Here is a 17,229-nt window from a genome sequence, read left to right as displayed (position 1 = left end):
AATATATTCAAGTGAAAAGATTTAACAAGAATACGTCTCTTGCAGACTCTGGGGATAAACAGAAAATGTAAAGTTGTCGAAGCAGGAAAAAAAAGAATGTGTGTATAAAGAAAAAACCAGTTTTCACCCACCAGGCCCAAAAAAACCTGGTTTTTAATATCTTTTAGCTTGTGTATTCGGGGTTTTTTTTCAGAGTGAGCGAGTGTATATAATTACCTATTTGTGAGTACCTGTTTGCGATTATCTGTGAATTACCTATTTGCAATTACCTAGTTGTGATTACATGTTAATAATTACCTATTTTTAATTATCTGTAAATTACCCATTTGTGATTATCTTTAAATTATCTATTTGTAATTACCTATTTCTAATTACTAATTTCTAATTTCCTTTTTCTAATTACCCATTTATAATTACCAATTTGCAGCAACAGGAGCAAAGTTGTGTATGATAGGTCCAGTCTTGAACACTTTTTCATATATTTTATGTTAAAGTTTGCCCTGATTGTAGCACTAAGTGCCTCTCGAGGTTCACTTTGTCCGCAGTTTCCAACGGTGTCTTTGTTATTCCTGGTGGTTGAAGGCATGTTGACATCTTCCTCATCCACTCTTTTGCGTTTTTATGTGATTTTATATACGTGGTTATGTCTCAGTTTTTCCTCCTGTCACTGAAGGTTATAGGAGGAATTGCTAGTGATTGCTAGCGCACTTAGCTACTCACCCACAGGGGAGAGCTACTCACCCACAGGGGAGAGCTACTCACCCACAGGGGAGAGCTACTCAACCACGGGGGTAGAGTCTCTCACCCACGAGGGAGAGCTACTCACCCACGGGGGTAGAGTCTCTCACCCACGAGGGAGAGCTACTCACCCACGGGGGTGAGCTAATCTCCCACGGGAAGGGCTACTCACCCACAGGGGAGAGAGTTACTTACCCACGGGGGAGTGGTGCTCACCCACGGTGGAGTGAACTACTCACCCACGGGGGGGGGGAGAACTTGCCACCCACGTGGGTGACGAGGCTTGAGGCATGTGGGTAGTGGGTGAATTTTGATGGGTCGGAGGTAACTACATCATGACATTTAATTTTGTTTTGTTCACTGTATATCTTTTATTAATTAATTATTAATTTATTGATTTGAACATGATACAGAGAAGTACAAAAGAATACAGTTAAATGCAGCATGCCAAAGCACACAAGTATAATATCTCTTTCCAGATTCATTCCTCACTGTTTACTCAAATATATTTTAATTCACTGATCTTACTGAGCACTTCACGCTGATCTAGATTGTTTTATTGTGGTATATGGTGTTGTATGGTGTTATATGGTGTTACATGGTGTTATATGGTGAGGATATATTACCAAAATCAACTGGTGGGAGCTCCATTGTTGGTGCTAGGGAGGATAGAAGTAAGACAGGGAAACATGCACCAACAGGGAATACAGTCACAGAAACCCAAGGCAAGCGGAAACCAAGCCTGTGCACTTGGTATCTGCTGGCATGGGAAATCTGGAAAAACAGATGGGACGTGCAACTATGACCACCCTAGAAAATGCCATGCCCATATGACAACAGGAAAATGCAAACTCCCTTCCTGTAAGCTTTTTCACCCTGAACTGTGTACCTCTTCAGTACAGGAAAGACTGTGATATAACTTAAATTGCCAGGCATACCTTCTAAAGGGGACAAAAAGATACAAAACATCCAGGCCATGGAAAAACCTGGGTAGCCACAGCCACTCAAGAGGGAGAGGTTTTTTAGTGCCAGGAAGGAAAAAAAACTGGCAGGAAATGGCAGAAATCGTACACCAAATCCAGTCATTCCTGGAGTGGAACCACAGTCGATGGCCTCCACTCCAAACCAACAGATACAGATACTAATGCCGGAAAAAAAATCCCCCCCCAGTACCAACAATACCACCAGTCCGATAACATTCTTCTTTGCAAATATACAGGGTCTAAAGCCAGCAACAAACAACAAAATACCTTTCATCCGTGGACTGCTTGCAGAGGCAAAGGCAATGTTCGCGGCTTTCACTGAGACCCACATAAAGGATCACTTGGACAACGAAATATGGATCCCAGGTTACAACCTATACAGATGTGACAGAGTGAACAGGCAAAAGGGGGGGGTTGGCCTGTACATTGCAGAGTCACTTGTTTGCACAGAACTGCTTAATGCCTCAAATGATGTAGTGGAAGTTTTAGCAGTAAAGGTCGAGAACCAAAACCTAGTCATTGTGGTAGTCTACAAGCCTCCGGATGCAACATCCCAGCAATTCCAGGAACAGCTGTTAAAAATTGACCATTGTCTGGAAAATCTTCCAGCTCCTGCACCCAACATCTTGCTCCTGGGGGATTTCAACTTAAGGCACCTAAAATGGAGGAATATAGCAAATAATATTGTTGCAGTAATAACACCAGGAGGCAGCTCTGATGAAAACTCACACTCACACGAGCTTTTAAATCTCTTCACAAAATTCAATTTAAACCAGCAAATAATAGAGCCTACTAGACTGGAGAATACACTAGACCTCATCTTCACTAACAATGATGATCTGATAAGAAATGTCACCATATCAAAAACAATATACTCAGATCACAACATAATTGAGGTTCAGACATGTATGCGTGGAGCCCAAGACCGACATAATGAGATTAGTCACGAGGGAGCATTCACCAAATTCAACTTCAATAACAAAAACATAAAGTGGGACCAAGTAAACCAAGTCCTAACCGATATAAGCTGGGAAGATATACTAAGCAACACAGACCCCAACGTATGCCTAGAACAGATTAACTTGGTGGCACTCGATGTATGCACAAGGCTTATTCCTCTAAGAAAAAGGAGGAGTAGATGTAAAATAGAAAGAGACAGGCGCTTCCTTTACAGGGGACGGAAAAGAATAACAGAGCGGCTAAAAGAGGTCAATATATCTGAAATGCGTAGGGAGACACTGGTCAGAGAAATAGCAAGCATCGAACTCAAGCTAAAGGAATCTTATAGGAGTCAGGAATCGCGGGAAGAACTAAAAGCCATAAATGAAATCGAAAGAAACCCAAAGTATTTCTTCTCCTATGCCAAATCAAAGTCGAGAACAACATCCAGTATTGGGCCCCTACTTAAACAAGATGGGTCCTACACAGATGACAGCAAGGAAATGAGTGAGCTACTCAAGTCCCAATATGACTCAGTTTTTAGCAAGCCGCTAACCAGACTGAGAGTCGAAGATCAAAACGATTTTTTTATGAGAGAGCCACAAAATTTGGTTAACACAAGCCTATCCGATGTTATCCTGACGCCAAATGATTTCGAACAGGCGATAAATGACATACCCATGCACTCTGCCCCAGGGCCAGACTCATGGAACTCCGTGTTCATCAAGAACTGCAAGAAGCCCCTATCACGAGCCTTTTCCATCCTATGGAGAGGGAGCATGGACACGGGGGTCGTCCCACAGTTACTAAAAACAACAGACATAGCCCCACTCCACAAAGGGGGCAACAGCAAAGCAACAGCAAAGAACTACAGACCGATAGCACTAACATCCCACATCATAAAAATCTTTGAAAGGGTCCTAAGAAGCAAGATCACCACCCATCTAGAAACCCATCAGTTACACAACCCAGGGCAACATGGGTTTAGAACAGGTCGCTCCTGTCTGTCTCAACTATTGGATCACTACGACAAGGTCCTAAATGCACTAGAAGATAAAAAGAATGCAGATGTAATATATACAGACTTTGCAAAAGCCTTCGACAAGTGTGACCATGGCGTAATAGCGCACAAAATGCGTGCTAAAGGAATAACAGGAAAAGTCGGTCGATGGATCTATAATTTCCTCACTAACAGAACACAGAGAGTAGTCGTCAACAGAGTAAAGTCCGAGGCAGCTACGGTGAAAAGCTCTGTTCCACAAGGCACAGTACTCGCTCCCATCTTGTTCCTCATCCTCATATCCGACATAGACAAGGATGTCAGCCACAGCACCGTGTCTTCCTTTGCAGATGACACCCGAATCTGCATGACAGTGTCTTCCATTGCAGACACTGCAAGGCTCCAGGCGGACATCAACCGAATCTTTCAGTGGGCTGCAGAAAACAATATGAAGTTCAACGATGAGAAATTTCAATTACTCAGATATGGTAAACACGAGGAAATTAAATCTTCATCAGAGTACAAAACAAATTCTGGCCACAAAATAGAGCGAAACACCAACGTCAAAGATCTGGGAGTGATCATGGCGGAGGATCTCACCTTCTAGGACCATAACATTGTATCAATCGCAACTGCTAGAAAAATGACAGGATGGATAATGAGAACCTTCAAAACTAGGGAGGCCAAGCCCATGATGACACTCTTCAGGTCACTTGTTTTATCTAGGCTGGAATATTGCTGCACACTAACAGCACCTTTCAAGGCAGGTGAAATTGCTGACCTAGAAAATGTACAGAGAACCTTCACGGCGCGCATAACGGAGATAAAACACCTCAATTACTGGGAGCACTTGAGGTTCCTGAACCTGTATTCCCTGGAACGCAGGCGGGAGAGATACATGATTATATACACCTGGAAAATCCTAGAGGGACTAGTACCGAACTTGCATACGAAAATCACTCACTACGAAAGCAAAAGACTTGGCAGACGATGCAACATCCCCCCAATGAAAAGCAGGGGTGTCACTAGCACGTTAAGAGATCATACAATAAGTGTCAGGGGCCCAAGACTGTTCAACTGCCTCCCAGCATACATAAGGGGGATTACCAACAGACCCCTGGCAGTCTTCAAGCTGGCACTGGACAAGCACCTAAAGTCGGTTCCTGATCTGCCGGGCTGTGGCTCGTACGTTGGTTTGCGTGCAGCCAGCAGCAACAGCCTGGTTGATCAGGCTCTGATCCACCAGGAGGCCTGGTCACAGACCGGGCCGCGGGGGCGTTGACCCCCGAAACTCTCTCCAGGTAAACTCCAGGTAAACCATACAAGGAAGTTATGACAGACCCATGAGTAACCATACAAGGAAGTTATGAGGGACCTATGAGTAACCATACAAGGAAGTTATGAGGGATCCATGAGCAACCACACAAGGAAGTTATGAGGGACCTATGAGTAACCATACAAGGAAGTTATGAGGGATCCATGAGCAACCATACAAGGAAGTTATGAGGGACCTATGAGTAACCATACAGGGAAGTTATGAGTGCCCCATGAGTAACCATACAAGGAAATTATGAGGGACCCATGCGTAACCATACAAGGAAGTTATGAGGGACCTATGAGAACCATACAAGGAAATTATGAGGGACCTATGAGTAACCATACAAGGAAGCTATGAGTGCCCCATGAGTAACCATGTAGAAGTAATATTAGCGACCCATGATTACAAATGTAGGAAGTAAATAACTAAAAGTCACAATACCGCGACTGGGACAATACATAAATTACTCGCACTTGTGAGAGGAAAGCTCACCACGACGTTCCAGTCCGACGTTGACCATTTACAAAGTCACACTGTCTTAACACTGTCTTAACACTGTCTTAACACTGTCTTAACACTATCTTAACACTGGTTTAACACTGTCTTAGCACTGACTTAACACTGTCTTAACACTGTCTTAACACTGTCTTAACACTATCTTAACACTATCTTAACACTGGTTTAACACTGTCTTAGCACTGACTTAACACTGTCTTAACACTGTCTTAACACTGTCTTAACACTATCTTAACACTATCTTAACACTGGTTTAACACTGTCTTAGCACTGACTTAACACTGTCTTAACACTGTCTTAACACTGTCTTAACACTATCTTAACACTATCTTAACACTGGTTTAACACTGTCTTAGCACTGACTTAACACTGTCTTAACACTGTCTTAACACTGACTTAACGCTGTCTTAACACTGTCTTAACACTGTCTTAACACTGTCTTAACACTGTCTTAACGCTGACTTAACGCTGTCTTAACACTGTCTTAACACTGTCTTAACACTGTCTTAACACTGGCTTAACACTTTCTTAACACTGTCTTAACACTGTCTTAGCACTGTCATAACAGTGTCTTAACACTGTCTTAACACTGGTTTAACACTGTCTTAACACTTTCTTAACACTTGCTTAACACTGTCTTAACATTGTCTTAACACTGTCTTCACTGTCTTAACACTGACTTAACACTGTCTTAACACTGTCTTAACACTGTCTTAACACGGGCTTAACACTGTCTTAACATTGTCTAAACACTGTCTTAACACTGTCTTAACACTGTCTTAACACTGCCTTAACGCTGTCTTAACACTGTCTTAACACTGTCTTAACACTGTCTTAACACTGTCTTAACACTGGTTTAACACTGTCTAAGCACTGACTTAACACTGTCTTAACACTGGTTTAACACTGTCTTAGCACTGTCTTAACACTGGCTTAACACTGACTTAACACTGGCTTAACACTGTCTTAACACTGTCTAACACTGTCTTAACACTGTCTTAACACTGTCTTAACACTGGCTTAACACTTTCTTAACACTGTCTTAACACTGTCTTAACACTGTCTTAACACTGTCTTAACACTGTCTTAACACTGGTTTAACACTGTCTTAACACTTTCTTAACACTTTCATAACACTTTCATAACACTGTCTTAACACTGTCTTAACACTGTCTTAACACTGTCTTAACACTGGCTTAACACTTTCTTAACACTGTCTTAACACTGTCTTAGCACTGTCTTAACACTGTCTTAACACTGTCTTAACACTGTCTTAACACTGACTTAACACTGTCTTAACACTGTCTTAACACTGTCTTAGCACTGTCTTAACACTGGCTTAACACTGCCTTAACACTGGCTTAACACTGTCTTAACACTGTCTTAACAATGTCTTAGCACTGTCTTAACACTTGCTTAACACTGTCTTAACACTGTCTTAGCACTGTCTTAACACTGTCTTAACACTGTCTTAACACTTGCTTAACACTGTCTTAACACTGTCCTAACACTGTCTTAACACTTGCTTAACACTTGCTTAACACTGTCTTAACACTGGCTTAACACTTGCTTAACAGTGTCTTAACACTGGCTAAACACTGTCTTAACACTGGCTTAACACTGTCTTAACACTGTCTTAATACTGTCTTAACACTGGCTTAACACTGTCTTAACACTGGCTTAACACTGTCTTAACACTGGCTTAACACTGGCTTAACACTGTCTTAACACTGGCTAAACACTGTCTTAACATTGGCTTAACACTGTCTTAACATTGACTTAACACTGTCTTAACACTGTCTTAACACTGGCTTAACACTGTCTTAACACTGGCTAAACACTGTCTTAACACTGGCTTAACACTGTCTTAACACTGACTTAACACTGTCTTAACACTTTCTTAACACTGGCTTAACACTGTCTTAACACTGGCTTAACACTGTCTTAACACTGTCTTAACACTGTCTTAACACTGTCTTAACACTGGCTTAACACTGTCTTAACACTGTCTTAACACTGTCTTAACACTGTCTTAACACTGGCTTAACACTGTCTTAACACTGTCTTAACACTGTCTTAACACTGTCTTAGCACTGTCTTAACATTGTCTTAACACTCTCTTAACACTGTATGTGTTAAGCCAGCAGTTACTGGATTCAAGAGAAGATTTTCGCAAGCCAGAAACTAACAAAATCATTATAGGCTTTTCTTAAGAAATTGAAGCTGGTTGGAAAATTTTCTTGCCTTTAAATTCACATACAATGTCGGTGTTGTACAGAACACGTACTGATCACGTTGATATGGGCTGGAACATTGAATGAACACGTTGATGACAAACAGAACATATACTGAACACTTTGATCTGGAATAAAACACTCATTGAACATTCACATAAAAAGCTAAATGTCGTTCACACCTGTATAGACACACGTGAGTCGTACTTCACATAATGTGAATGATTGGTAGTGACTTGTGGTGGTGAATGTTGGGGTGAGTTGTGATGGATGACTGATGTCGAGTTGTGGTGATGGATGTTTTATAATGAGTTGATGGTAAGTTGTGGATATGGATGGTTGATGATGAGTTGTGGTTATTGATGGTCGGTTGTAGTTATGAATGGCTGATGGTGAGTTGGGATGATGGATGGCCGACGAGTTGAGGTAATGGATGGTTGATGGTGAATTGGGGTGATGGTTTATACTGAGTTGATTTAATGGATGTTTTATAGTGAGATGTGGTAAGAGACAGTTGAAGATGAGTTGTGAAGATGGGTGGTTGAAGATGAGTTGTGAAGATGGGTGGTTGAAGATGAGTTGTGAAGATGGGTGGTTGAAGATGAGTTGTGGAGATTGGTGGTTGAAGATGAGTTGTGGAGATTGGTGGTTGAAGATGAGTTGTGAAGATGGGTGGTTGAAGATGAGTTGGGAAGATGGGTGGTTGAAGATGAGTTGTGGAGATGGGTGGTTGAAGATGAGTTGTGAAGATGGGTGGTTGAAGATGAGTTGTAGAGATGAGTGGTTGAAGATGAGTTGTGATGGGTGGTTGAAGATGAGTTGTGGAGATGGGTGGTTGAAGATGAGTTGGGAAGATGGATGGTTGAAGATGAGTTGTGAAGATGGGTGGTTGAAGATGAGTTGTGGAGATGGTTGCTTGAAGATGAGTTGTGAAGATGGGTGGTTGAAGATGAGTTGTGATGATGAGTGGTTGAAGATGAGTTGTGGAGATGGGTGGTTGAAGATGAGTTGAGGAGATGAGTGGTTGAAGATGAGTTGTGCAGATGGTTGCTTGAAGATGAGTTGTGGAGATGAGTGGTTGAAGATGAGTTGTGGAGATGGGTGGTTGAAGATGAGTTGTGGAGATGAGTGGTTGAAGGTGAGTTGTGGAGATGGTTGCTTGAAGATGAGTTGTGGAGATGGGTGGTTGAAGATGAGTTGTGAAGATGAGTGGTTGAAGATGAGATGTGGAGATGGGTGGTTGAAGATGAGTTGTGGAGATGGGTGGTTGAAGATGAGTTGTGGAGATGGGTGGTTGAAGATGAGTTGTGAAGATGGGTGGTTGAAGATGAGTTGTGGAGATGGGTGGTTGAAGATGAGTTGTGGAGATGGGTGGTTGAAGATGAGTTGTGAAGATGGGTGGTTGAAGATGAGTTGGGAAGATGAGTGGTTGAAGATGAGTTGTGGAGATGGGTGGTTGAAGATGAGTTGTGAAGATGGGTGGTTGAAGATGAGTTGTGAAGATGAGTGGTTGAAGATGAGTTGTGGAGATGGGTGGTTGAAGATGAGTTGTGGAGAAGAGTGGTTGAAGATGAGTTGTGGACATGGGTGTTTGAAGATGAGTTGTGGAGATTGGTGGTTGAAGATGAGTTGTGAAGATGGGTGGTTGAAGATGAGTTGTGGAGATGGGTGGTTGAAGATGAGTTGTGAAGATGGGTGGTTGAAGATGAGTTGTGGAGATGGGTGGTTGAAGATGAGTTGTGGAGATGGGTGGTTGAAGATGAGTTGTGGAGATTGGTGGTTGAACATGAGTTGTGAAGATGGGTGGTTGAAGATGAGTTGTGGAGATGGGTGGTTGAAGATGAGTTGTGGAGATGGGTGGTTGAAGATGAGTTGTGGAGATGGGTGGTTGAAGATGAGTTGTGGAGATTGGTGGTTGAACATGAGTTGTGAAGATGGGTGGTTGAAGATGAGTTGTGAAGATGGGTGGTTGAAGATGAGTTGTGGAGATGGTTACTTGAAGATGAGTTGTGAAGATGGGTGGTTGAAGATGAGTTTTGAAGATGAGTGGTTGAAGATGAGTTGTGGAGATGGGTGGTTGAAGATGAGTTGTGAAAATGGGTGGTTGAAGATGAGTTGTGGAGATGGGTGGTTGAAGATGAGTTGTGGAGATGGGTGGTTGAAGATGAGTTGTGGAGATGGGTGGTTGAAGATGAGTTGTGAAGATGGGTGGTTGAAGATGAGTTGTGGAGATGGGTGGTTGAAGATGAGTTGTGGAGATGGGTGGTTGAAGATGAGTTGTGGAGATTGGTGGTTGAACATGAGTTGTGAAGATGGGTGGTTGAAGATGAGTTGTGAAGATGGGTGGTTGAAGATGAGTTGTGGAGATGGTTACTTGAAGATGAGTTGTGAAGATGGGTGGTTGAAGATGAGTTTTGAAGATGAGTGGTTGAAGATGAGTTGTGGAGATAGGTGGTTGAAGATGAGTTGTGAAAATGGGTGGTTGAAGATGAGTTGTGGAGATGGGTGGTTGAAGATGAGTTGTGAAGATGGGTGGTTGAAGATGAGTTGTGGAGATGGGTGGTTGAAGATGAGTTGTGGAGATGAGTGGTTGAAGATGAGTTGTAGAGATGGTTGCTTGAAGATGAGTTGTGGAGATGAGTGGTTGAAGATGAGTTGTGGAGATGGTTGCTTGAAGATGAGTTGTGAAGATTGGTGGCTGAAGATGAGTTGTGAAGATGAGTGGTTGAAGATGAGTTGTGGAGATGGGTGGTTGAAGATGAGTTGTGAAGATGGGTGGTTGAAGATGAGTTGTGGAGATGGGTGGTTGAAGATGAGTTTTGGAGATGAGTGGTTGAAGATGAGTTGTGGAGATGGGTGGTTGAAGATGAGTTGTGGAGATAAGTGGTTGAAGATGAGTTGTGAAGATGGGTGGTTGAAGATGAGTTGTGGAGATGGTTGCTTGAAGATGAGTTGTGGAGATGAGTGGTTGAAGATGAGTTGTGGAGATGGGTGGTTGAAGATGAGTTGTGAAAATGGGTGGTTGAAGATGAGTTGTGGAGATGGGTGGTTGAAGATGAGTTGTGAAGATGGGTGGTTGAAGATGAGTTGTGGAGATGGTTGCTTGAAGATGAGTTGTGGAGATGAGTGGTTGAAGATGAGTTGTGGAGATGGTTGCTTGAAGATGAGTTGTGGAGATGAGTGGTTGAAGATGAGTTGTGGAGATGAGTGGTTGAAGATGAGTTGTGGAGATGGGTGGTTGAAGATGAGTTGTGGAGATGAGTGGTTGAAGATGAGTTGTGAAGATGGGTGGTTGAAGGTGAGTTGTGGAGATGGTTGCTTGAAGATGAGTTGTGGAGATGGGTGGTTGAAGATGAGTTGTGAAGATGAGTGGTTGAAGATGAGATGTGGAGATGGGTGTTTGAAGATGAGTTGTGGAGATGGGTGGTTGAAGATGAGTTGTGGACATGGGTTGTTGAAGATGTGTTGTGGAGATGGGTGGCTGAAGATGAGTTGTGAAGATGGGTGGTTGAAGATGAGTTGTGGAGATGGGTGGTTGAAGATGAGTTGTGGAGATAGGTGGTTGAAGATGAGTTGTGGAGATTGGTGGTTGAAGATGAGTTGTGAAGATGGGTGGTTGAAGATGAGTTGTGAAGATGGGTGGTTGAAGACGAGTTGTGAAGATGGGTGGTTGAAGATGAGTTGTGGAGATGGGTGGTTGAAGATGAATTGTGAAGATGAGTTGTGGAGATGGGTGGTTGAAGATGAGTTGTGGAGATGGGTGGTTGAAGATGAGTTGTGGAGATGGGTGGTTGAAGATGAGTTGTGAAGATGGGTGGTTGAAGAAGAGTTGTGGAGATGGGTGGTTGAAGATGAGTTGTGGAGATGGGTGGTTGAAGATGAGTTGTGAAGATGGGTGGTTGAAGATGAGTTGTGGAGATGGGTGGTTGAAGATGAGTTGTGGAGATGGTTGCTTGAAGATGAGTTGTGGAGATGGGTGGTTGAAGGTGAGTTGTGAAGATGGGTGGTTGAAGATGAGTTGTGGAGATGGGTGGTTGAAGATGAGTTGTGGAGATGGGTGGTTGAAGATGAGTTGTGAAGATGGGTGGTTGAAGATGAGTTGTGGAGATGGGTGGTTGAAGATGAGTTGTGGAGATGGTTGCTTGAAGATGACTTGTGGAGATGGGTGGTTGAAGATGAGTTGTGATGATGGGTGGTTGAAGATGAGTTGTGGAGATGGGTGGTTGAAGATGAGTTGTGAAGATGGGTGGTTGAAGATGAGTTGTGGAGATGGTTGGTTGAAGATGAGTTGTGGAGATAAGTGGTTGAAGATGAGTTGTGAAGATGGGTGGTTGAAGATGAGTTGTGGAGATGGTTGCTTGAAGATGAGTTGTGGAGATGAATGGTTGAAGATGAGTTGTGGAGATGGGTGGTTGAAGATGAGTTGTGAAAATGGGTGGCTGAAGATGAGTTGTGAAGATGAGTGGTTGAAGATGAGTTGTGGAGATGGGTGGTTGAAGATGAGTTGTGAAGATGGGTGGTTGAAGATGAGTTGTGGAGATGGGTGGTTGAAGATGAGTTTTGGAGATGAGTGGTTGAAGATGAGTTGTGGAGATGGGTGGTTGAAGATGAGTTGTGGAGATAAGTGGTTGAAGATGAGTTGTGAAGATGGGTGGTTGAAGATGAGTTGTGGAGATGGTTGCTTGAAGATGAGTTGTGGAGATGAGTGGTTGAAGATGAGTTGTGGAGATGGGTGGTTGAAGATGAGTTGTGAAAATGGGTGGTTGAAGATGAGTTGTGGAGATGGGTGGTTGAAGATGAGTTGTGAAGATGGGTGGTTGAAGATGAGTTGTGGAGATGGTTGCTTGAAGATGAGTTGTGGAGATGAGTGGTTGAAGATGAGTTGTGGAGATGGTTGCTTGAAGATGAGTTGTGGAGATGAGTGGTTGAAGATGAGTTGTGGAGATGAGTGGTTGAAGATGAGTTGTGGAGATGGGTGGTTGAAGATGAGTTGTGGAGATGAGTGGTTGAAGATGAGTTGTGAAGATGGGTGGTTGAAGGTGAGTTGTGGAGATGGTTGCTTGAAGATGAGTTGTGGAGATGGGTGGTTGAAGATGAGTTGTGAAGATGAGTGGTTGAAGATGAGATGTGGAGATGGGTGTTTGAAGATGAGTTGTGGAGATGGGTGGTTGAAGATGAGTTGTGGACATGGGTTGTTGAAGATGTGTTGTGGAGATGGGTGGCTGAAGATGAGTTGTGAAGATGGGTGGTTGAAGATGAGTTGTGGAGATGGGTGGTTGAAGATGAGTTGTGGAGATAGGTGGTTGAAGATGAGTTGTGGAGATGGGTGGTTGAAGATGAGTTGTGAAGATGAGTGGTTGAAGATGAGATGTGGAGATGGGTGGTTGAAGATGAGTTGTGGAGATGGGTGGTTGAAGATGAGTTGTGGAGATGGGTGGTTGAAGATGAGTTGTGAAGATGGGTGGTTGAAGATGAGTTGTGGAGATGGGTGGTTGAAGATGAGTTGTGGAGATGGGTGGTTGAAGATGAGTTGTGAAGATGGGTGGTTGAAGATGAGTTGGGAAGATGAGTGGTTGAAGATGAGTTGTGGAGATGGGTGGTTGAAGATGAGTTGTGAAGATGGGTGGTTGAAGATGAGTTGTGAAGATGAGTGGTTGAAGATGAGTTGTGGAGATGGGTGGTTGAAGATGAGTTGTGGAGATGAGTGGTTGAAGATGAGTTGTGGAGATGGGTGGTTGAAGATGAGTTGTGGAGATTGGTGGTTGAAGATGAGTTGTGAAGATGGGTGGTTGAAGATGAGTTGTGGAGATGGGTGGTTGAAGATGAGTTGTGAAGATGGGTGGTTGAAGATGAGTTGTGGAGATGGGTGGTTGAAGATGAGTTGTGGAGATGGGTGGTTGAAGATGAGTTGTGGAGATTGGTGGTTGAACATGAGTTGTGAAGATGGGTGGTTGAAGATGAGTTGTGGAGATGGGTGGTTGAAGATGAGTTGTGGAGATGGGTGGTTGAAGATGAGTTGTGGAGATTGGTGGTTGAACATGAGTTGTGAAGATGGGTGGTTGAAGATGAGTTGTGAAGATGGGTGGTTGAAGATGAGTTGTGGAGATGGTTACTTGAAGATGAGTTGTGAAGATGGGTGGTTGAAGATGAGTTTTGAAGATGAGTGGTTGAAGATGAGTTGTGGAGATGGGTGGTTGAAGATGAGTTGTGAAAATGGGTGGTTGAAGATGAGTTGTGGAGATGGGTGGTTGAAGATGAGTTGTGGAGATGGGTGGTTGAAGATGAGTTGTGGAGATGGGTGGTTGAAGATGAGTTGTGAAGATGGGTGGTTGAAGATGAGTTGTGGAGATGGGTGGTTGAAGATGAGTTGTGGAGATGGGTGGTTGAAGATGAGTTTTGGAGATTGGTGGTTGAACATGAGTTGTGAAGATGGGTGGTTGAAGATGAGTTGTGAAGATGGGTGGTTGAAGATGAGTTGTGGAGATGGTTACTTGAAGATGAGTTGTGAAGATGGGTGGTTGAAGATGAGTTTTGAAGATGAGTGGTTGAAGATGAGTTGTGGAGATGGGTGGTTGAAGATGAGTTGTGAAAATGGGTGGTTGAAGATGAGTTTTGAAGATGAGTGGTTGAAGATGAGTTGTGGAGATGGGTGGTTGAAGATGAGTTGTGAAAATGGGTGGTTGAAGATGAGTTGTGGAGATGGGTGGTTGAAGATGAGTTGTGAAGATGGGTGGTTGAAGATGAGTTGTGGAGATGGGTGGTTGAAGATGAGTTGTGGAGATGAGTGGTTGAAGATGAGTTGTAGAGATGGTTGCTTGAAGATGAGTTGTGGAGATGAGTGGTTGAAGATGAGTTGTGGAGATGGTTGCTTGAAGATGAGTTGTGAAGATTGGTGGCTGAAGATGAGTTGTGAAGATGAGTGGTTGAAGATGAGTTGTGGAGATGGGTGGTTGAAGATGAGTTGTGGAGATAAGTGGTTGAAGATGAGTTGTGAAGATGGGTGGTTGAAGATGAGTTGTGGAGATGGTTGCTTGAAGATGAGTTGTGGACATGGGTTGTTGAAGATGTGTTGTGGAGATGGGTGGCTGAAGATGAGTTTTGACGATGGGTGGTTGAAGATGAGTTGTGGAGATGGGTGGTTGAAGATGAGTTGTGGAGATGGGTGGTTGAAGATGAGTTGTGAACATGGGTGGTTGAAGATGAGTTGTGGAGATGGGTGGTTGAAGATGAAGATGAGTTGAAGATGAGTTGTGGAGATGGGTGGTTGAAGATGAGTTGTGGAGATAAGTGGTTGAAGATGAGTTGTGAAGATGGGTGGTTGAAGATGAGTTGTGGAGATAAGTGGTTGAAGATGAGTTGTGAAGATGGGTGGTTGAAGATGAGTTGTGGAGATGGTTGCTTGAAGATGAGTTGTGGAGATGGGTGGTTGAAGATGTGTTGAGGAGATGGGTTGTTGAAGGTGAGTTGTGGAGATGGGTGGTTGAAGATGAGTTGTGGAGATGGGTGGTTGAAGATGAGTTCTGGAGATGGGTGGTTGAAGATGAGTTGAGAAGATGGGTGTTTGAAGATAAGTTGAGGAGTTGGGTGGTTGAAGATGAGTTGTGGAGATGAGTGGTTGAAGATGAGTTGTGGAGATGGGTGGTTGAAGACGAGTTGTGGAGATGGGTGGTTGAAGATGAGTTGTGGAGATGGGTGGTTGAAGATGAGTTGTGGAGATGGTTGGTTGAAGATGAGTTGTGGAGATGGGTGGTTGAAGATGAGTTGTGGAGATGGGTGGTTGAAGATGAGTTGTGGAGATGGGTGGTTGAAGATGAGTTGTGAAGATGGGTGGTTGAAGATGAGTTGTGGAGATGGGTGGTTGAAGATGAGTTGTGGAGATGGTTGCTTGAAGATGAGTTGTGGAAATGGGTGGTTGAAGATGAGTTGTGGAGATGGTTGCTTGAAGATGAGTTGTGGAGATGAGTGGTTGAAGATGAGTTGTGGAGATGAGTGGTTGAAGATGAGTTGTGGAGATGGGTGGTTGAAGATGAGTTGTGGAGATGAGTGGTTGAAGATGAGTTGTGATGATGGGTGGTTGAAGGTGAGTTGTGGAGATGGTTGCTTGAAGATGAGTTGTGGAGATGGGTGGTTGAAGATGAGTTGTGAAGATGAGTGGTTGAAGATGAGATGTGGAGATGGGTGTTTGAAGATGAGTTGTGGAGATGGGTGGTTGAAGATGAGTTGTGGAGATAGGTGGTTGAAGATGAGTTGTGGAGATGGGTGGTTGAAGATGAGTTGTGGAGATGGGTGGTTGAAGATGAGTTGTGGAGATGGGTGGTTGAAGATGAGTTGTGGAGATAGGTGGTTGAAGATGAGTTGTGGAGATGGGTGGTTGAAGATGAGTTGTGAAGATGAGTGGTTGAAGATGAGATGTGGAGATGGGTGGTTGAAGATGAGTTGTGGAGATGGGTGGTTGAAGATGAGTTGTGGAGATGGGTGGTTGAAGATGAGTTGTGAAGATGGGTGGTTGAAGATGAGTTGTGGAGATGGGTGGTTGAAGATGAGTTGTGGAGATGGGTGGTTGAAGATGAGTTGTGAAGATGGGTGGTTGAAGATGAGTTGGGAAGATGAGTGGTTGAAGATGAGTTGTGGAGATGGGTGGTTGAAGATGAGTTGTGAAGATGGGTGGTTGAAGATGAGTTGTGAAGATGAGTGGTTGAAGATGAGTTGTGGAGATGGGTGGTTGAAGATGAGTTGTGGAGATGAGTGGTTGAAGATGAGTTGTGGAGATGGGTGGTTGAAGATGAGTTGTGGAGATTGGTGGTTGAAGATGAGTTGTGAAGATGGGTGGTTGAAGATGAGTTGTGGAGATGGGTGGTTGAAGATGAGTTGTGAAGATGGGTGGTTGAAGATGAGTTGTGGAGATGGGTGGTTGAAGATGAGTTGTGGAGATGGGTGGTTGAAGATGAGTTGTGGAGATTGGTGGTTGAACATGAGTTGTGAAGATGGGTGGTTGAAGATGAGTTGTGGAGATGGGTGGTTGAAGATGAGTTGTGGAGATGGGTGGTTGAAGATGAGTTGTGGAGATTGGTGGTTGAACATGAGTTGTGAAGATGGGTGGTTGAAGATGAGTTGTGAAGATGGGTGGTTGAAGATGAGTTGTGGAGATGGTTACTTGAAGATGAGTTGTGAAGATGGGTGGTTGAAGATGAGTTTTGAAGATGAGTGGTTGAAGATGAGTTGTGGAGATGGGTGGTTGAAGATGAGTTGTGAAAATGGGTGGTTGAAGATGAGTTGTGGAGATGGGTGGTTGAAGATGAGTTGTGGAGATGGGTGGTTGAAGATGAGTTGTGGAGATGGGTGGTTGAAGATGAGTTGTGAAGATGGGTGGTTGAAGATGAGTTGTGGAGATGGGTGGTTGAAGATGAGTTGTGGAGATGGGTGGTTGAAGATGAGTTGTGGAGATTGGTGGTTGAACATGAGTTGTGAAGATGGGTGGTTGAAGATGAGTTGTGAAGATGG

This window comes from Cherax quadricarinatus, chromosome 1 (genome assembly GCF_038502225.1).
Source record: "Cherax quadricarinatus isolate ZL_2023a chromosome 1, ASM3850222v1, whole genome shotgun sequence".
Lineage (NCBI taxonomy): Eukaryota > Metazoa > Arthropoda > Malacostraca > Decapoda > Parastacidae > Cherax > Cherax quadricarinatus.
The sequence above is the reverse complement of the archived record's forward strand: the minus strand, read 5'-3'. Positions refer to the sequence as shown.